The sequence below is a fragment of the Motacilla alba genome, chromosome 6 (assembly GCF_015832195.1).
Source record: "Motacilla alba alba isolate MOTALB_02 chromosome 6, Motacilla_alba_V1.0_pri, whole genome shotgun sequence".
Lineage (NCBI taxonomy): Eukaryota > Metazoa > Chordata > Aves > Passeriformes > Motacillidae > Motacilla > Motacilla alba.
Window position 1 is genome coordinate 15530205 of NC_052021.1, and position 21059 is coordinate 15551263.

Here is a 21059-nt window from a genome sequence, read left to right on the forward strand (position 1 = left end):
TACAGCTAATGTATGGCTTTATTTCCTTCCATCTTCCATCCTGTTCTCCCCTCTCCTTTCTGGATGGACACTACCTCTTCCTGACTGCAGCAACTTGTGGAGATACTCAGCTGGAGGGCAATATCTTCTTAGCAAGCAGCTCTGGAGTGCCTGAGTGACAGCAACGGTCATGTCTGTTTTGACATTAAAAAAATAAATACAAATTACAAACAGGCAGCAGCCAAATGCACGAAACCCTGCATGCATCTGATGCTCCGGGCACTGCCTTTCTGTTGTTTTCCATGGATCCATCGTGTCTGTTTCTGCTGTACGAAGGTGTTTTTAAATCTAAAAAAAAAAAAAAAGACATGTTGTTTGTATAAAATAATAAAAAACCAGGAATAATGCTAAATAAACGACAGAATATCCAACATGCCCCCTCCCCCAGGGCTAAGAAAGTGGCAGCAGCCGGAACATCTTTCAGAAATGAAGTGAGGGGGAAAGCAAAAGTGAAGGAGAGAAAGAGAGAGGGAGAGCAAGAAAGGAGGCGGCTTGAACAGCGGATGGCTGAACTGTGCTCCGCAAAGCGATGGTGGAAGTTAAAACCACATTCGGGCTGTGCTGCAACTACAGTCGGTGAGAGGTGGCAAGGAGACCCCAGAGGAGCCAGTGTGAAGACTGGGGTTCAAGAGAGAGGAGGTGCTTCTCTTCCTGTTGCCCAGCAGTCTGACTTCAGCCTGTTTCTTCTTCGATTTCTGCACAGCAAGAATGCTATGGAGACCTGGTTGCTCGGCTGCTGGATCCCAAAATAGACTTTTTTTTTCTTTTCCTTTTTTTTTTTTAAGAAATAAAACAGAATGGAATGTTGGTTTAAAACTAAAGATGGAAGTAGGGATTTAAAAATGGGTTTAAGTAACCCATTATTAACCCAATTAATTAACTTGAATAGAAGCTCGCTCTTTAGTGATAGTGGTTTTAGAAACAGCCACTACCTGGACAAACATGGAGTTTTGAAGCCAGGTTATTTAATTTAACAAAATAAAAAAACCATTTCATTAAGAGCAGAGATTTCAGAGGAAGAGGGTATTTGTATGGGATTTTCTATTTTTTTTCTTTTTAGTAGCATAGTTGGGATCCACAGTGCTGCAGAACACATGTTCCTTAGGAAGCAGACAAAAAACTTAGTGTTATGTTCTTCATGAAAACTTGCACATACACTCCTATATGAGGCATAAATAGCGTGTGTTTTTATACTGAAATATATGCACCCGTAGAATTAAAGGGGTTACCTGGCCTCCTGTATGATTTGTTGGTCTCCAGTAAAATAGCAGTGGGAGCCAGCAGCCCCAGCCAGGTGCTTCTCCCCACCACTAACCCATCTGATGTTTGTAAGTGTCATGTTTCCTAGTGTTTATTTGGGTAATTTTTCTATTTTTTACAGTGATGTTGTAACACAGAAAACTATCAGATCAGAACCTCAAAAGCCGTAGCTGAAGGAATCCAGGCCATCCCCCACCCCGTGTTGCCTCTGGGTGTTAGAGGATACCTCATGAAGCAGAGGGGAAAGAGAATGAACACGTGATCTGATGTTCATCCTTTGGGCCAATTCATGTTCCTTTCTTTTCTTTGCTGCAAAAGGAGTTCAGTTCCTTTAGTCATTGGGTGGGAATATGGAAGTGTTTTGTTGACCTTACCAAGGAGGGAGCCTAGCCCCAAGAAGAAAATGGCCTTTCTGGCAGACCTGATGGGATTTGTCTTGACCAAGGGAAGGCATCACTTGCAGAAGTTGGAATGAGCTTTTACCTGAATTTATCTACCCCTAATAATTTTTTGGATCTCTAGAGAGAGTTAAAATGATTTCCATGACAGCGTACTAAGTGTGCGGCAATCTTTTAGCAGACTATAGAAGAGAAGAAAGAGAATTTGGAATTTTAATCTTTATTCAATAAAATGCAGGAAATAAAAGCTGTTGCACAAAGTGGAGCTGTCACTTTGGAGCAAACAGCGCTCTGCTCTCTTTATTGGAGAGGTGCTATCCCACACCAGGATTGCATCAGTTAACCGCTGATGAAGGAAAAGACCATCCACCCTTCCCAGGTTTATTTGAGCAAACACCCTTTTCTTCCTCCCTCTGCTATCCCAGGGGAGGAGTGAGGAGGTGATTGAACCCATGGGGGGGCAAACACTAGATTTTATTATTTCAAAACATTTCTAAGGCAGCGACTGAAGTGGAAGAGTAAAAAGCCTTGATATTTCATTCAGAAAAATTTTTAAGCCACAAAGAAAGCAAACAGATTACAGTTATGCCTCTTAAAAAAGATAAATACAAAACATTATGCATGCCTTCTTTCGGTCTGATCTTCCTTGTCTCTTTACCTGATAATTATTAATAGTTAAAAAAGAGAACCCTCTGTATTAAGTATATGCATCTTTCAGAGAAAATTTTAAAAGAAGAGAACTGTTGGGTTTTTTGTTTTTGCACAGTCTTGGAGACAAACTCTTTTGGATTTTTTTTGTTTTGTTTTGTTTCCTTTTAAGTTAATGAGAACCTTAGCTTGGTATGGCCATTATCAAACACAGCTGTACACCTTTAGCATTCTTAATGTTCTCTTATGGGGCTAATGTAAGCATCTATATAATATATATTATAAATATCACATTTTAAACAGGAAATGGAAGGCATTTGATGCAGAATTTTTGCATGATATAGAAATAATTAAAGTTAGCTAGTGTTTGTTTGTTTGGTCTGAATGTTGGTAGAACCTTCATAGCTTTGTTACAATGAAACCTTGAACTGAAGATATTTAATAAAATAACATTTAAACAGTGTAAAGTTTGGAGTGTCACATTATTCTCCTGAAGAAAATGAAATTGGTACTCCTGGGATAAGAATCAATTGACAGAGGAGGTTTTTTTCCCTGTGTCATTTAAAAATGTAATGTTTAAAATGTTAAGTGGTACCATACCTAAAAGGGGGGAGGGGAAGAATACTAGCATTAAAAACAAAAAGATGACAGAACCTGTTAAAATTACGGCATTTCCCTGACAGACCATGGATAATAGGGAAATTCTGCTTTTGTTCCAAATAGCCTGATCTTTGGCAAATCTATGCTGTTACTTCTTTTCCTGGTCTTTGTTTTCCTCACCAATATTTAAGCTTCTTCTTGTGGAAAAGCTGTCTTGCTACTTGTTTTGCCTGATGTAAACATGCTGATTTCAAGTTGTGTGACTTAGTTATTTGTCAAGTAGTGTATTTTTTGTCCTAGCTGGGATGCTTCTGCAGAGTCATAGAACTTGTTAAGTTAAAAGTTAGTTGGATTTAACTTGTTTAATTTTTATACTGCCTCTTGTTGTTAGCATTTCATGTATGCCCCATTAGGTAGGCTTTGCTCCACTCAGCCTTTGCCGCTTTGCCGTTTCTCTGTTGTTTCCCACCTTGCGGGTCTCCGCTGCTCTCGGGGGCAGGAGGCTGGGCCGTGCGGCCGCAGCCGGTGCTGCCCTCTGGCTCTGCCGAGCCCCTGCCCGGCGCCGGCTGTGCGGCAGCGGCGCCCAGGGGCTTCTCCGCGCCCGTGCTGCCGCTGGCCTTGTGCCTGGCACGGTCGCTGCTGTCATTGTGCGGGGGACACGCATCTCGTTTTCGCACCGGCTGCGGCAAAGGGGCTCTAGGCGGCATGTGGCCCCCCATTTGGCAGGCCTGGCTGGCCTCCGTTCCCCTGAGCTCTTCCCAGGTGTGTCTGAGAAGTGCGGCAAAGGGGAGGGGGTGGCTCTGCCTTATCACCGAAAGCGAGTTCATTGCGCTTAATCCCCTTTAACTGCAGCAATTACCCAGTAAATAGGTGTCAGCTGCTGCTGCTTAGAGAGATGATTACTTTTGCTGCCTGATGAAACAGGAGGAAAAAAATCGTCCTTAGTGTTTATAGGGAGAAGGTAAGAGTTTTATAGTCCGTTTTACTGGGACTAAAGGCAACCTGTTCGTGCCCAGAAGAAATGGCTGCTGCTATTTCGGGAGCAAAGAGACGTTCTGCTCTCGTTTCTGACATATGGGGCAGGAGCATTCATCTGGTAAGGTTTCTCCTGAAGCAGTTAATCCTGTCTTGATGATCTTTGAAGATACCTTGCAGTATGAGCCGATAAGCACCAGGAAGGTACTCAGAAAATTAGTGGTGATATCCTATGTTTTTAGGAACTCTTAATCAGGATAAGAGTAATTTAAACACTTGTTGAAAGCGAAACAGTCAGACTAACACTCAGGTCGAGAATATTTATTGTAGCGTATATCTGGGACCTGTTTTATGTCTTATGTTTTAGCTGACAGCAGGGATTAGGAATGGTACTTCCCTGCATTGTAATAGTTCCAGTATTGACCTATCAAACAGGGATATCCCCCAGAACCTTACTTCCCACTATGTAATAGCTGTTTAAAATCTGTTCATCCTACTAGATGAAGTTTTGCCATCTTCCTACCAAAGACGAGTGTCTGAGCCTGTTTTTTTAAGTTCCCTCCCAATTTATTCACGTGCGTGATTGTATACACAGGTGGATTACTCTGTGGGAGACTTGTGATTGATGGTAGCTTTTATTTATGCCCAAGTAGATTTCCTTTTAAACTAGGATTGCTCTGGTCTCACTTGCTGGGCTAGTGGCATAAAGGCCTGGCAGGGTGATCCTATGCTTATAGTATCTATGAGATGTGGGGAGAAGTATGAGCAGAACTGCACCCTGAATGTCAATATCCTTTCAATTTTGTTATGAAAATTGTTACCTCTTACTTATGTGTAATTGATAACATAGAAAAACAAACAGAGCATTTGACTAAAGATTGGATTTGTGATCTGGTTTTGGGTTTGCTATGGCTTTGCAGGGTAACTGCAGATAAGCCAGGTGTGTGCTTTGTGCTTCAGCTTTCCCATTTGTCCATGCAGATGATAAGCCTGACCTCTGTAGAAACTGCTGTAAGAGACTGATAAACAGTGCTGCAGTGAAGCTAAGGTGGTATTGTTCCTACACATCACAGATGATTTTTTTTGCCTGAGAATTTGAAAGGTTTGGGACTGCAGATTAATGCACCTGGAATGCTTGTTTATTTGGCTTTGGTATACATTATTTAAGAGTAGAGAAATGTGATCCTTTGGGGGCACTTAAAGAGGCTTGAGTAGAGGATTATGAATTTTTCCCTTGAGATCCTTCGTGCCTGAGAACTCCTCACCTGCCAGGATGTCCTCTTTGCCTGCTGGTAAAGAATAGGAATTTACTGGTTGGTGTGTAGTACTCTAAAGAATTTTAAGCCAATTTCTTATGTACTTAACAAATATCAGAAAACAAAAATGCATATGTTTGGGGTTTTTGAGGCAGACTGGCTACAAGGAAAGGATGGATATAATTAAGTTAATAAAATCTCATTCTGAAAGTTTCTTGTGCTACAGGAGGGTCCTCTAAAGCACTGGTGGATGGGGGAGAGGGAAAGGTGGTTGTGCCTAATTTGCTGCAATTTATAAAATTTTGCCATAATTATCTATGAATGGATGGGCAGGATGACATTTATTCACAGAAAGCCATTTTCATAATGCATCAAGCATGTTGGCATACTTGGGTTTTGGCCAGTACCTGCAATGAAATACTGTCTCATCATGGTTTATTTCTCCTTCACGTGTCTGTGGGAAAGAGTCGTGCTCATACCAAGAGAGGACAGCCTGCAAAAATGGCACCAGGGCTCTGCTTCAGAGGCTTGTTTACATTGGAGCGTGCTATAGGTTACATCAGTAGTCAGAGCAGTGCTACTGCCGGATGGTTGTTCCTGTTCCAGAAACCGTTTGTTTGTTTCTTGCTACATGTCTAGTTCAAAATAAACTGAAAAAATTACTTATACAAAGAAGGATATGTTCTATTAAAGTGACGTTTGAAATTAATTGCTTTAGATTTAGCATATTTTTCTTGTATAAAAAAGGCCCAAACTTGGCATAGATAGTCTTAAATGGTTTTAAGAATTCTAAACAGATTTCAGTCTTGTTCATTTCAAAAAGTATTAATGCTGAAATTGTTTTATATGTGCTAAGTTAGCAAGTTTTAACACCTTTTAATCTGTTATAATATCAGCAACAATCTTCCATACCTATTACAAAGACTATATTGAGCCTCAACAGAAACAGCAAGCCATTTAATCTTCTACTTTGACTTTCCCTTTAGGAAAAAACAGGCCTGAGCCATTAAATGGAATATCCAGGGAAAGATGGTTTATGTGACCTTAAGAAAGAGAAATTGCTTCGGTGAAGTGCGATGTTACCAGGGATAGCACGTGCTAAGGGAGGTAGGCACAGAGGGATATGATAACCTGGAAGATGGGAGTCATAAAGCCAAGCACTCAGGGTGGTCTGGAGTGAGAGGAAGAGAGTGGAGGTGCAAGATGGGGCTGAAGGTGTCTTGCAAGTAAGTAGAGAAAGTTACATATGAGGTAGCTAGAAAGGCAGTGAGGGCAGTGGGATGGAGAATTGTTTTGTGGTGAAATGAGAAGAAAAGCAAGTGAATTCTGTGCTGGTGGTTTGAGGAGGGGTTTGGAGACATGGGGCATATTTTGGGGTAGTTTCTTCCATGGCACATTTAACTAGAGTTTTAAGCTGATACTCTTCTGCTTGTATAGCAAACTATAGTGTACAACATACCCTCCTGTCACTGATTTCCCTCCCTCACTGTAACTGAGATAGGTTGGACTAAGGAAGAAATTTTATTTTTTTGTTAACCAGACTATCAAATTGTACTTTGAAATGGTAAATCCAATTTCACAGAATGTAGTACTGGATGATAAATGCTACAAGCACATGACAAAGTTCTGAGCTGCCACGCACATGACACAAAGTTCTGAGCTGCCACATAGTCCTTCTTGGCTCAGATTTGATCAGCTGTTTTGGAAAGTGCAAGGCCTGTGGTAGACTGGGCATCACCTGTTGCTGCCACACTAGCTTTGGATGGCTGCAGGCAAGGGGGCGATATTAATCAGAGCACTGTGGCACATGTTTGGATTCACTCAACAGGAATGCAATCACGTGTTAAAATTTGTGCTGCTGGGTATTTTGGCAGCACAGACCTGTGCGATGGGACTGCAGGTGGTGGGAGCAGCTGCCTCATCCACCTCTGCTGAGATGGGGGTGCTGTCAGCCAGAGGCAGAACAGGCATTGAAGCGTGATTGCTCATAGCTTTGTCTGCACTTCTTCAGTTATTTGATTCACCTGCTAACATGGGCGTAACAGGCTTGCAGAAGTCTGGACAGTGCTTCAGGTGCAAATTGAATAGCTGAAGATTAAAAATCCTCTATAATATAATGTGTCCATAAACCAAGATTTTTGAGTTTTTCAAACTTTTTAATAGAGGAGCCTGTTCCTGTACAGCAAATCTACATATTGCATTGCCTTTTTGAGGGTTTTGTGAGAGTTATTCACAAGGTGCCAGCAATCCTCTGACAGCAGGATGGGAAGCAGTACTTTGCCAACGCGAGGCCTTATTCCCTGAGCACCTGCTTTCCCTTTGCTTTCCCTTTTCTTCTGTCGCTTTTGACTGCTCCAGGTCCCAGGCGCGTTAACCTGTCCCAAATGTTCGCTCTCTGCAGCGCGGTGGGTTCTTTCTCCACAGCACATCCAAAAGCAGGACCGTGTAATAGCACTCCGGGCTACTGTCCGCTCCTCCAGCCTCCCCTACGAATAAATGTTTCTGTGATGTGGCTTCACATCCCGTTCTGGCTTCCTACTACAATTTCCTCCACCTCTTTAACGCAGCAAATTGCACCGTGCGTGTTTGTGTTTCTCGGGAGGCTGCTGCCGGCGATGTCACAGCAGTGGCAATCCCTACCTACTGCTTTCCTGGGCATCCCGCGCCTTCCGCGCGGCGGCCGCGACCGTGCCGGGCGGCGCCGGTCCCCGCCGGCGGGCGCGGGGAAGCCCCCGCCACGTGTTGGAGCGCGGGCGCGGCCGGGCTGCGGGACCCCGGCCCGAGCCCTCCCCGGCGCGCTGCCGGCGGGCGGGGCCCCGCGTCCCTCCCTCGCTCCGCCCGTCCCTCCCTCCCCGCGGAAGATGGCGGCCGGGCGGCGCGGCGGCGGCGGCGGCTCCCCCAGCGGCCGGACGGACGCGCAGCGCCCCGGAGCCGGCGGGCCGCGACCGGCCTGAGCGCTGCTCGCGGCGCCGGGGGACGCCCGTCCGCTCTCCCTCCGGGACCCGTGCCCTGCCCGCTCGGCGGGGGCCTCCTTGCGGCAGGTGAGGTGGAGGAGGAGGGCAGCGCGGTGGTGGCGGCGCGGCCCGGCCCGGTCCGGCTCGGAGCGCGGCGGGGCTGAGCGAGCGGCGCTGGCGGGGCCGGGGGAAGTTGTGCCGGCCGGGGGCGATGGTCGCGGGTGCGGGCGGTCTGTGAGGGGCGGCCGGAGCGTGGGAGGAAGCGGGGGGGCCGGGCCGGGCCGGGCGGTGCGGAGGGCGCTGCCCCCCGCCCTGGAGCCACCTGTGCGGCCGGGGCACCCCGCCGGGAGCCCGCTCCGGGGGACCCGTGCCCCAGCACGGTGCTCCGTTGCCGGCCGTGCCCGGGGCCGAAGGTTTCGCAGCCTTTCACGGCTGCTTTTGTCGGATTCTGGGCCCCCGACACGCGGCTGGGAGCGGCAGCCCCTGCCCCATCGCGGCTGCCGCCCCTCGGAGCCCCTGTGCTCCGGCCGCCGGCGGGGAGCGGCGTCCTGGGCCGGAGCTGCGCCCCCGGCCTCGCTCCAGCTTTGTTTACCCCGCGGCGTCGTGTTGCGGGCGGCGAGGTTGCCGAGTACGGCGGGACCGGCGCCCGAGTAGTCGGCGTGCACCGGGGCAGGGGATGCTCCTGTTGCCGTGTCGAGGCTGCGGCTGCACTGCCCGTGCTGCACACGCTGCTCTCTGGGGGCTGCGCTCAGAGCAGGCCAACCGCGGGTACGGTTGTGGTATTATAAAGACACACCAAAAATTACATAGAGAAAGCTAATGGAACGGGAGGAATCGTTCCTGTAGTATTTCCCATCATATTTTAGTTGTTAAAACATTTTTACAGAGGTAAAGTGAAAAATAGAAGCGTGGGACATCCCTGTTTGCTTATGCAAGAGTAAGTAAACTGTGTTGCCTGAATTAGAAGTGAGCCAATGTCAGACCTCTGAATTCAGCCACAAGTTAAACTACTCCACACTGGCGTCCTTTGGGACCAGTTCTGCCAAAAAAGTATTCAGAGTTGTTAATTGTATGTGCATTTCTCATTAGGAAATGTAACTTTGTCCTTTGTGGCAGAGGTAAACTAGAAACTTCTGGTGGATTGTTCAGGTTATGTGCACTCAATTATCTGTGGTAATTGGGCTGGGAAATTTTGGATGATGGCGGTATGGACGGACGTGTCGTGTACAAAAACACTTGAAAAGCCAGAAGAAATTAGAAGCTTAGCATCGGCCCCAGGAGTTCATTGTTTTGGGTGTCTACACGTGCGGCCATAGCCCATGTGAGCTGGCTCGGCACCTGGACAGTGATCCCAAAGCCAAGCCCTGCAGAAGTGCTGCACAAAGACACCTGGGGCGCTCCATCCACAGTGGGTTTGTGCAGTATTTCTTCATTGGGTCTCTCAGTGCAGCTGTTTTCATGGCACTGAGATCACTGATCTGCTCACAGAATGGACACAGAAAGGCATTTTAGTTTGTTCTTTACCCTGCACAAAAGTGATTGTGGTGTGTTGAGATTGCTGGTTCCAAAAACAGCCAGACTCCAGTAGACCAGTTTTGAGCCAGTGGAAAATCTGTGCGCTTAAGTCTGGCAACCAGCAAAAAATGGTCTAAAAACTTTCTCCTGTCAGCAGCTGTGAACAAGTACATATCTCTTACTGTTCTTATCTTGTTCAGTTGCTACTTCTTAAATTTTTCTTCCTTTGTTTGTTCTTCCCTTTTAGTTTTTTGTTCTCCCCTAAGCACATGGTAGTGTTTTCCTTCTTGCTTCTTGAACATGGTTTTGTAATGGGTCTCCTCTTCCTCTGTTTCAGTGTTTCTTCATTCTTTGTAAAACTGCATTTTTGCATGTATATATGAACTATGAAGAACTGGAATTTTCAAAAAAAGGTACAGCTCAGAATGAGCTGCGAGCAAGGACACAGAGCGGGAGTAGTGGTACATCTGTCCATATCAAATTTTTTGCTCCAGTTGCAGAAATTGCTTTTGCTTTTGGGTATGTGTTCTCAGACTGGATGTCAGAATGGAGAGTGGGGGGCAATGGGGCAGCAAAATGAGATTGTGATATGGAAAAATTGAGTCAGTGTTTTGAGGTATGGTAATAATATGTGCGATTGTTGGTCAGGATGTGAGCATGTGCCCAGGCAAGCTGGGTCTCCCAGCAGCGTCCAGTAGTACAGTGATGGTGGGATCTGCTGCATGGATTTTGCATAAAGCATGTTTCGCTGTTGTGCCTAACCTTCAGTCTGATCTGCATCAGAATTCATGTAGGGGCCTGGTAAAAATAGCTTGAGCCTACTTTTGTATTTACATTTGTAATTCCATGTTTGTTTGTTTTTTTAAAAAAAAATGGGGGAAGGGGAAATAACCAAATGCAGCTAAGATTTCGATGTGTCCTGAACCACAGCCTATCTCCCCATCACTGAGCCTCCTTTCAGAGGACTGAGTGAATGACTCAGATCTCTCCATGGTATATCTGGAGTATGTGGTGATTCTCTGAGCAGAGCTGCACAGATAAGATAATCCATTTCATTTTAATTGGCAGAGTTGTTTACACATGATCTCTTGCTCATTTTCCTCTTTTAAAGGAATGCATATCCATCCCTGATTATAGCTCAGGTCAAAATCCCTCAGCACTCGTAGCAAATCTCCTTTAATTGGTCTCATTTAGCTCTCATAAGGTTGTGTTTTAATTCTCTCTCTTCCGAATCCTTTTCCCCAATCTGTAATGTAATTTATTACAGGATATTTTATAGACAAGGGAGCAGCCTCTGGCTGTCAGCAGCCTTTGCAGTGTATCAAATTTCCAGCTCAACAGGCAGCTGCAGTGGAGTTTGTGGGTGTAAGGCAGTGATGCTGCAACAGCAGCGCGCAGACAGTCAGTGGTGGCGGTACTGGGCATGAGTGCAGGGTTTGTCCTGGATTCTGGAGATAATTGGGATGAATGCTCCTGTTTGCTCTCTCTACTTCTCTAGTGTTATTCTTGCTTTGCTGATGCAGGGGTCTTTGAGATCAATTTTTTTCCTTTCTAGCTGTCTTTCCAATCTCTTTGTTTCAAGGCAAACATATCCAAGTGGCTGCTGTTTTCTGATGACAGGCTTTGAGCAGCACAGGAGTGGTGAAAAGCAAGTACTGGTAGCATTATTTTTAGAAGGCCCAAAGCACCACTAGCTGTCTTTAGAAAATTCCCTGTGACTTTGCTGAATACAGTTGCTTTGATTAATTGAACATAATGCACAGAGGTGAAGCTCTGTATTTCATTATGCCTGTGCTGAGGCACTTCACCTCTGGCCTGTAACAGCACAGTCTGCAGGCTCCATGCGCTGTGCAGCTCCTGCCTGATCGCCGGGTGTTCTGACAACAGCTCTGAAAGGCTCAAAATCTGGGTTTTTTCTTTTTTTGAGCTGTACCCTCTGCTTTTAAGCTGGCAGTTTTCCCACTACAGTGAAAGCAGAAGGGACCATGTGCCTCTGCTTCAGCTGCCGGAGATGGCAGGCTGCATGCGCGTCGGTGAAGGTGCAGACAGACCTTTTGCTTTGCTGATCCTGCTCTGGAAGCAGGAATCTCCAGTAGAGCTGTGGAGCACAATTATATCTTAAATCACCACTGAAAGATTTAGTGGAGTGGACAGATCAGAGCCCTACCTGTTCTTCCTGCATAATGATTTTTGAAGGTCTTTGTCCTCTGACAGTTGCTGTTTGGGGACTGTTTTCCAGTGTAGACCCATATCCTGAAAGGAAATTATATAGATCACTAGACTCAATCCATATGTGCTCTGTTAAAAATGCAGTAGGACTCTCTAGACATGAGTGATGAATTAATCTTCTACACCAGGAAGATACTCTCCATCACATTCTTGCCTGCTCACATATTTTTTAGTAAGCTAACTGATTTAGCAGTGAATGTGAGGGATTTGGTAAGATTGTAAGTGCAGTTTGGACCTTCTCAAAATATTTGTGGCTTGTGCCGGGCAGTGTAACAAGATCTGTTTTCACAGAAGTGGGATTTGTTGTTTGCTTGTTTTCTAAAGCTGCCCAAACTCTTCAAACAAGGAGAAGGGATGGGCACATGTTCTCTCTATATAGACTCAGCTTGCTTTTAAATTCGTCAAGGAAAATAAATAGTGGAAAAAAAAAAAAAGGACAGCTTCATGCAGCACTTGCTTAGGTACTAGCAACACTAAGAAGGTGTTTGGAAATACCTGTCTCTTTCAAATGTGTTTGTAGCCGTGTGTAACCACAGCTGTTCTTCCTGCTGGGGTTGCAGATGTGAGGTATCAACAGTGCTTGCAGCACTTCTCAGGCTGAAATGTTACCACCTTAACTTAGTCTGTGATAGTGCCCTCTTCTTTCCATTAAGTGAACTTTATATTTGTCATGAAATACAAATTATGAAGTTATGCATTAAAAGTAACAGCAGTCAGATACCAACGTTCATATTTTTTCTCCATAATCAAAGGAGGTAGAAGGAGAGATGCATTTTGTCCTTTGCTCGGTGTACAGGACTTGTGCAGGTCCTAGTGCTGGTAGTCCCTGTGCTTTGGGTGTCTCACTCTTCACTTAACATCTGCAGCACTTTGTCACGTTTTGAGTGTGGAATGGAAGTGAGGGGGTGTGGGATACAGTTGTACTACACTAGTACTGATCTGTTTTCTCTCAACACTGTAGTGCATTATTCTGAATTCTTTTTTTTTCCCTTTAGAAATATCTCCATTAGTAGAAAAGATTGTCCAGGGCATTCTCTGTAAAGCAAGAGACAGCAGAGTTTGTCCCCTCCTCTCTTACCTCCCCATCTGGTACAGTTGCTCACAAGAGGAGGATGCCTCCCTGAGGGAGGGTTTCCACGGTGGGGGAGAGAGTAGTTCATACAGCTGGATGTGTTAGATGATACACCAGCAAGTCATAGCCCACTCCAGAGACAGGGATCACTGCTGATTTTATTTATTGATGCATGTTTTTTCTCTGTATTCAGTTGTTGGATTGGGAGCTGGGTTGGCATAACTGATGGAAGAGGGAAGGAGTAAAGAGGGACGGCAAAATGACAATTTTATCCCTACTTAATCTCTTTTTGCAGTTCTGGTCTGCCATCTGGTCAGTCTCTTTGAAAGCATCCAACCCTGTCCTTACTCTTCCCTTTGTTTCTCCAGTCTCCTACACCCTTCAGTTCTGCGTTAGGAGCTCTCCAAGAATATTGCACCCCTCTGAGTGGTTTGTGTTGGGAGGCTCCTGTGTCAGGACCGTTAGATTAGCTGATGGAGCAACTTGTTTTCCTTTGATCGTATTTAGTTTTACGGTTCCAGATGATTCCATTAGCCTAATATTTTATTGGTCTTTAAGCTTGTCTCTAATTAATGCTAATTTGCTTGGCAGTACTTCTGAAGTAAAATCAGAGCTTGCACGTGGGTTTTTAGAGCTCTTCAACAGATCTTAACTCTTACATTTTCAATCACTTTGGTATTAATTCCTCAAAGGAAACAGTGGAATGATAGGCCTTAGCTGTTCTACATTGTGAGCAGTGGAGTTCAATTTAGAAGAGCAGAGAAACTTGAGATTTACTTCAGAAAGGTTAGAAGAACCACAGAACATTTACAAATGTCTATTTTTGTTTTAAGAACCTCTTACTGAATGACTTTGCATTAGCCCTTCAGCCCTTACAGGTGCTTTAGAGTAAATGGAAAATTTTGTATCACAAAGGGCTTTTAAAACAGTCAGATCTAGCTTCTCTGGGATGATGAGTGTTGGACTCATCTGATTACATGTGAAAATATAGCATGTAAATACAGCTCAAATGTCCACAACTGCGCTGGGCACTATAAGTTCCCTTTATTTTAAGGGTATGTCAGGGCACTGTTCATTTCTAAATCTACTCTAAGTAGATGTCCACATTTATTGAGGTGAATCACTTGCTGGCCGTTCTTTTTTGCTTTTCCACTGACTGTATTAAAAACTGAGAATGTCACTCCGGATGTAGAGAATGTCAGCAGGATAAGTGTCTGAGCAGAAGCTGAGTTGAACATCTTCCAGGGTGACAACTTGCTTGTAATCCCGGACTGCTTTTCAGTGTAGCGCTTTTAATATTGTCACTATTAATTATGTAAACTTGCCTCTTCTGATCTTAACTACCTTTCCCATATTTAGAACTTTTTTTTCTGTACATTTTTCTTTTTAAGCTAATGCTGACATGGGGATTCTGTGCCACTCACACTTCCTTCTGAAAGCTTTTGCAGGTGCTGACTGTTATGGCTTGTTCTGCAGCTGTCGATTGCCTTTGCCCGTGCCTCTGAGATTAAGTTGTTCAACAGCCAGGATTCCATTGTAAGTGGTAACAAGAACCTTACTGTGGTCCTGGACAGCCATCCTGTCCCAGAGAAGTCAGACCAAATCATGGGTGGGTCTTTGATTCAAAATCTAGCTGCAGAGATTGTAGTTGACTCTAAGTGAGGAGAATGGGCAGTACCTGATATTTTGACAATGACTTTTTTCTGTAAAGAGACTGGTTTCCCTCTTGCATAGGTTCTGCACTGGCTTTTGCACTGCTGGAAGCTTAACCTTGACCAAATGGTGAGGTCAGGTTTGGAGTGGGCCAGCACAGTGGCACATAACATGACTGAGATGAATCATGTAATTTCACAGCAAGTTGAATACCTCTTAATATTTAACGGCCCAAGATAAACAAGGAGCACAGCAAGACTGGGAACTCTTGTGCGGTTTAATAAAAGGCAGAAATTTCAGTGGGGAAGAGTTTGGTGGTTTTTTCCTGACCCCTTAAAATGTCATAATCTTGAATCTGTCATCACCCATGTTTTGTTTGTGTTTCTTTTCTGGACATCACCTGTGTGTAGGTCAGTTTCAAGTGTAGAGATTTCTTTGAAGTCGCATTCTTTGTCTCAGCAATGGAGCTACAAAACTGAAATCATCATCACCTAACTGTTGGAAAACTGCTTGTCCTCCATTTATAGAGGGCTGTAGGGGTATTAAAAAGAGCAGATAGAAACTAGTGTAGACATTGCATCAATCAACACAGAGTGTCTGTGTGAGGGCTGCTGCAGCTCCCTGTTTCATCATCTGTGTGAATCCACTTTCAGGAGAACGATGTGAACTATTGCAGTGTTTAACCTGCTTTTTCAGTGGGATAAGGTGGGATCCTGGCCCAGTCCAGCAGTTGTGAGGCGGCAGATTCATTTCAGCACTGAAGCCTGGCATAAATTGCTAGTCTCCATGTCTGGTCTATTGTCCAGAACAGCTCTGAAACATTCAGCTTTCCCCTGCCCCCCATTTTGGTCACAAATAATGTATTTAATTTGTTACTTTTAATTTCATTGTTTTTATTTTTAATTTAATGCTCTGGATTCACTTAGGGATACTGAAGCTCAAAATGCATGTGCCTTACTTTTGGCTGAGTCATAATCATCTTCCTCTTAAGCAGAGATCTGTCACTGTCTCCTGATTTAGTTTTGTCTGGAGACTTCTATCCATATCCTTCCTTTATGTTCCTTTTTCTGATCTGGTCCTTTTTCTGATTCTATTGTATCAAAGCATGATGCGAGTGAGCCTACTTTCCTGAGTCAAGGCTACCATGAAAACGTGCTGTTATCATGTGCTCACATCTATATTTTAGTATCCTGTAGCTGTGCGTGGAACAGGGTGTGTTTCCATGGCCCAAGTCCACATAAACATATAAACACAAAGCTTTCTGCAGGAAAACTTGCTTTGCCTCAAACAAAATATTGATGTTTGCCTGTCCCAGCATTACTTATAAATACAAATTCCTCACTAACCACACGCGATGTTACGGTGCCTGTGGTAGCAGGCAGAGCTTGAAAGCTCTTTTTGGTCTTGCGTTGTGTATGTGGGCAGGTTAAGAGCAAACTGGTGTTCAGGGATTGTCATAATTGCAGTGGGTGTTGAACAGAAGGTTTCTCTGGGGTTGTTAACTCTTGCATGTAGTTGAGCTATGGTATAATTATTTTTATGTTAGTCCTAGCATTTTCCTGTTACTAAATGAAGATGCCCTTTGAACGCACTCCTCTTGGTTGCATTTAAACTGATACTACTGCTGAGGAAAGCAATCCAGTCCTGTAGTGGCACTCTCTGTATTGGTGTAAGAACTCGGCAAGGAGGATCAGGAAACTCATGTGGAAATTAAAATAACATAACAAAACAAACCTCCTTTTTTGATATGTTATCGTTCTCCAGAAGGGAAAATGTTACTGTAAGAATCCCAGTCAGGCTCAAGTGCTCTTGCAGTGGCACACCACACAGCACCTTGAGGAGAAGATGAATTGATGGCATGCCAGGGCAGCTGTCTTTGGGGGGGAGAGGGGTGATCACCTAAAGACATGCCAGATGGTCACCTCAGTACAGTTTCACATGGTCTAAGAGGAGTCTTGTGCTACTTCTCTCTGCATCAGTCCTGCAAAGTTTTTGAATCTTGGTTAGCCTTAACTAACAGTGATCATGAGAAACTCTGAAACAAGTAGCAGGGTAAGAGCCAAGCTGCATGCCCAGGAGACTGAGCGCCAGTAACTGCAGTCCTTTATTGCTGCCTGTTCTTTTCCCCTTCTAATTGGATACTTTTTTTTGGATAATTGGATAATTCTTACATCACTGATTTCTTGTAAGTGGTAAGCTGAAGAAGTAATAGCAATAGTAGTTTCTGATGAAAATGGGTCCTGAGGAAGAGCAAAGTAGTCATTTTGATCAAGGTGCAGACCAGCCCTGAGTTCACAGGGCTGCTCTTCTTTTTTTTTCTTTTTTTTTTTATGCATCTACTTGAAGACTTTCCAGCTTCTCTGATGAGCACTGCTGTATTATCTTTATGGTCCTGTGCAATTTACCAGAACAACATGACATGTTATGTTGGAAAACTAGTTATGTTTCTGTGGAATTAGTCTTGGGCTTGGTTTTTTCCATATTTTGTTGGGGGAAAAAAAAAAACCCAACCAAAAAAAAACCAAACAAACAACAGCAATGTTTCTGTGCTTTCCTCAACAGTTTTTTCTAGCACCCTTGCACAGACAGTTTGTCCCATGATACTATTCTGGACAGATCTTTGGGGACTGGAATTGTTGGGAGTGCTTAGGCCCCTTCCCCTTCCTGCAATTATATCTTCCTGAAATGCATCCTGTGCAAGGGTGAAGATCAGCTCCAGGCAGTGCTGGGAGACAGGGCAGTGGAAATTGATACAGTGTCTGCACTGGAAGCCAGGCTCTTCTTGAAGGGCATGTCTGTAAACTCTTTGGTCTTAAAGTATACTGAGTACTTCTAGAAATGCAGAAAGACTAAAAATACAGCCAAACATGTCTTCATACAGTTCTAGGGTGTAAATCACAAATGCAAGATTCTGGTTTTTCCTGTCGTTAGGCTTTATCTGGATAGAGTATTTGGTGGGGATACAGCTGTTATTTGGTCTTCATGGGTTAGTGATTTTGAATCCTCATGCTTGATCTTCTGGGATGGGGTGGGTAACGCTAGGCTTGCAAATGAGCATTGAGAGCGCTGCTCATTTTGTTCTGTCTTTGCAACTCTTTGACACTGGTGTTACACAGTCTCTGCTGGCTGCTCTGGTGGGATACTGTCACTTTTCCTGGGGCTCTGTGGAGTTGATCCTCATTTGCAGTCATGACCTTTTCCCACGAGTGTCTTCCAGTGTAGCTATGAAACTGCTGACAGAGCTGGGGAAGTGGTTGCAGCGTTTGTGAGCACAAATGCCAAGACTTTCATGATAGCCAGAATAACATGAGGGAGCTCTCAGCCAAATGAAGTATTGAAACCTTCTATGCACAGACATTAGGATATAACACTCAAGTCTTAAAATTTAAATTTCATAAAATTAATTATCTTTAGGTAATACTTTTTAGAAAATTTTACCTAGCTTGATTCCATCTGTCTTGAAGGAAAAGAAGGGAGATGCAGGAAGAAATGTAGGTTGTGGGGGGAATGTTCATGTAGAGTTATGGGAACAAGCTGGCTTATGCAGTGAAATTCATCTTGTGAATGTGAGGAGACTTCTTACCCCTTTTTTTTTCTTGTAAGGCTGGCTTCGCTGAGACTGCAGAAATCAGTGTGGAATACAAGAAAAAAGGAGAAATTAGTTTTGACTAATACTGATCTGAATCTAACTTTGAGTTGGTAATACTGGTGCAGAACATTCTTTGTCCTATCACTGTTGCCTAAGATGATCTTAAACAGTGATGAGTAAGTGTCACACAAAAAGTCTTAGAAATGTTGGTTAATTATTATTATTGGGTTTGGAAATGACAAATTCTAGGAAGCAGTCCTTGAGAGCAGTGAGTGCAATACTTTTTCCCCTGTTACAGTTGCTCAGATATAGTCTCTTTCCTGGGGAGCAAGTCATAGAATGCATTTTTTTGGCCTGGCAAGCTTCTTGCACGAGGTCAGCATTGCCATTAAACTGCTAGCCCAGCATAGTCATGCTTTAAATGTGCTAGCTGCAGAGCTTGCACATGACTACTGACTTTTTTGAGTGGTACAATATTAAGTATTCAGCTTGAGGCCTTTTATTCATTGGCAGTGCCAAGTGCTGTAAAAATTCTGTGCCTGTATAGTGCAGCTCATATTTGGCATAACTAATCACTGCTAGGGTTTAAAACCTTTGGTGTATAGTGCATCTGGGAGTAGGTAGCTATACGACTGGGCAGAGGAGTCCCCTTTCTTTTCCTTCTTCAGTATAAGCTCTTTCTTAATATAAAAGTCCAGTTGCTGCTGTTTCTTGTATAGTGTGCAAAGCACAGCAGTATGTGGGCAGCAAACTAATGCAAAGTGTTCTCCTGTCTAGTGTTTCATTGTTCTTTCTGCCTGAGGCTTTGCAACCTTGGTCTTTTTTAGTTAAAATCTTTAAACAATGGATTATCTGTTTTCTCAGGCTTTAGAGGATTTGATGTAGCAGTCACCCTTAGGCATTTGGCTCAAGATTACAGTAATAAATACATTCATCAGAGCCCCCTGGCCCTTCCAAGAGCCAGGCAGTCAAAAGATTATCTCTGCCATATTCATCTACTTGTAACTCCAGTGAAGTGTGTCACCCTGTTAAGAATTGGAGTTAAGTCCTGTTCTTCCTGAGCATTTGCACTCAGATGGTTTGTAAGAAAAGGGGGGGCTGTGTGTGGTGGGGTTGAGAGCACCTGCAGTAGGCAGACTTCATTCTTGCTGCCCTGTTGGCTTTTACAGCATTACCAATTTGTACTTTCCAGGAGATCAGAAACCTTTTTGGAAAGCCAGCTTTGCTTCTTTTCCCCCAAGGTCCAGCAATCTGAAAATTTCATATGGCTTTAAAATTTTGACATTGGAATGTAATTTTGATCAATATTGACATTTCAATATTGACATTGACATTTCATGATCTTTGTGTGCCAGCTGCTGTTTTTCTGAATGGTTCTGGGACTGGAGGGCCCTGTGCCAGAGATTACAAACCAGTTGCCACCCCGCTGTGATACCTGACGTGGCAGTTTCTGTAAGAGTGCTTCCCCATTGCACTGTTTAAAGAGTCAACTCTGATGTTTTTCTTCTGTTACTGTGAGATCTAAGGTAGTTTACAGATATTGGCCATTCTGCTGCGTTGCTTTGGAGAAAGATATCAGCCGTCAGAAGGAGACCCAAAAGTCAGTTCCAGTAAAAAAGCTGCATTTTCTAAAGGAGTTTATTTCTGGGTAGAAGAGCTGTTTGTTGTGTGATTTTGCATGGAGGGGCTTCTAAAGAGAGGCTTTATCTCAAGAAAGTTCAGTTGCCAAAAGAGAAACGTTAGACAGGGAATTGACAGATGACCAGAGAGGACGGGCAGGTGTGGCATGAGGAACGTGAGAAGGTTAGATGGAAAAGACAGGTTTTGAGGAGAAAGGAAGATGAAGTAGCTAAAATGCAGATAGCAGAAGTAGATACACAGCTTTGTAGCATCTTCCTGTGCCATGGATGGAATGTAGGTCTCAATCTGAAGACCTGGTTGTCAGAGAATACCTAAAACCTTTTGGCAATGCTGCTTCAGTTCTGTAGTGCTTCCACCCGGAGAGCAACCACCTATAGTTGCTATAACTTCTGGTTAGCTCAAGATGCCCGTGTGGCTTATCAGATGGTTGCTCAGCCCATGTGATACCAGTGGGATGCTTGTGTAGTAGAGTTTGTCATTCAGGATTTTGCTTTAATGTGGGAATTGTAGACAGGAGGAAGGACACACGTAGAGGCATGGATATGGATGTACACTTCCACATTCAGAAGGTGGTGAGGACAAACATAGGGCATATCAGAATTAATTTTGTTTGAGCAACTTTGGTATGTCCCTCTTAAATAAAACAACTTCTAACTTAAAAATAGAGTGGAAAAATTTAATTTTTCAAAATGTGTTCATTTAAATCTACCATCTATACATGCTTTATTGTAATTACTGTAAGGAAGAAAGCATATTACAGATTGAGGGTTATTTTCTATCTTTTGGTATTAATTGACCTTTTGGAATCCAACAGTGTGAGTGAGCATTATTTATGTATTACTTCTTGCTGGTGTTTAGTAGTGGTATGTGCCCAAATCTCTGAGCACCTTGCATTTGTGTTGCCTGTGAAGAAGTGTGCAGCTCCAAAATATATTCTAACATAATAACTAACATGCAAAGTCATTAGACAAAACAAGTTATTGTGAGTGAATGAGAGGAAATACTTTTAGACTCAAGACTGAAGCAATCGTTCAGAGGGGTATGGCTCTCTTTTCATCCTAGGGCCAAATTATCAGAAAGTCATTTCACTGGTTATGCTGTTTAAAATTTCCTTTGGAGAGGAAAAGACTACCACTTTATTATTGTTTTCTACATCAAGAATTCAACATTGTTTTCCAGGAGAATTGCTTAATTTGTACTTTATGTATGTAGGTATTTAAATGTGGGTGC

General features: G+C 43.8%; 2 protein-coding genes across 15 annotated transcripts in view; both read left to right on the forward strand.

The window, feature by feature from the left end:
- CAMK2G (calcium/calmodulin dependent protein kinase II gamma) overlaps positions 1-2808 on the forward strand; it is a 119735-nt gene extending 116927 nt beyond the window's left edge. For all 12 annotated transcript variants that reach the window (XM_038141576.1, XM_038141578.1, XM_038141577.1 and 9 more), the window contains one exon: positions 91-2808. The gene's annotated coding sequence lies outside the window, so the exon portion shown is untranslated. The remainder of the gene's footprint in view (positions 1-90) is intronic.
- Positions 2809-8087: 5279 nt separating this feature from the next.
- The window catches only part of NDST2 (N-deacetylase and N-sulfotransferase 2), a 127456-nt gene continuing 114484 nt past the window's right edge, over positions 8088-21059 (forward strand). For all 3 annotated transcript variants that reach the window (XM_038139996.1, XM_038139995.1, XM_038140003.1), the window contains exon 1: positions 8088-8217. The gene's annotated coding sequence lies outside the window, so the exon portion shown is untranslated. The remainder of the gene's footprint in view (positions 8218-21059) is intronic.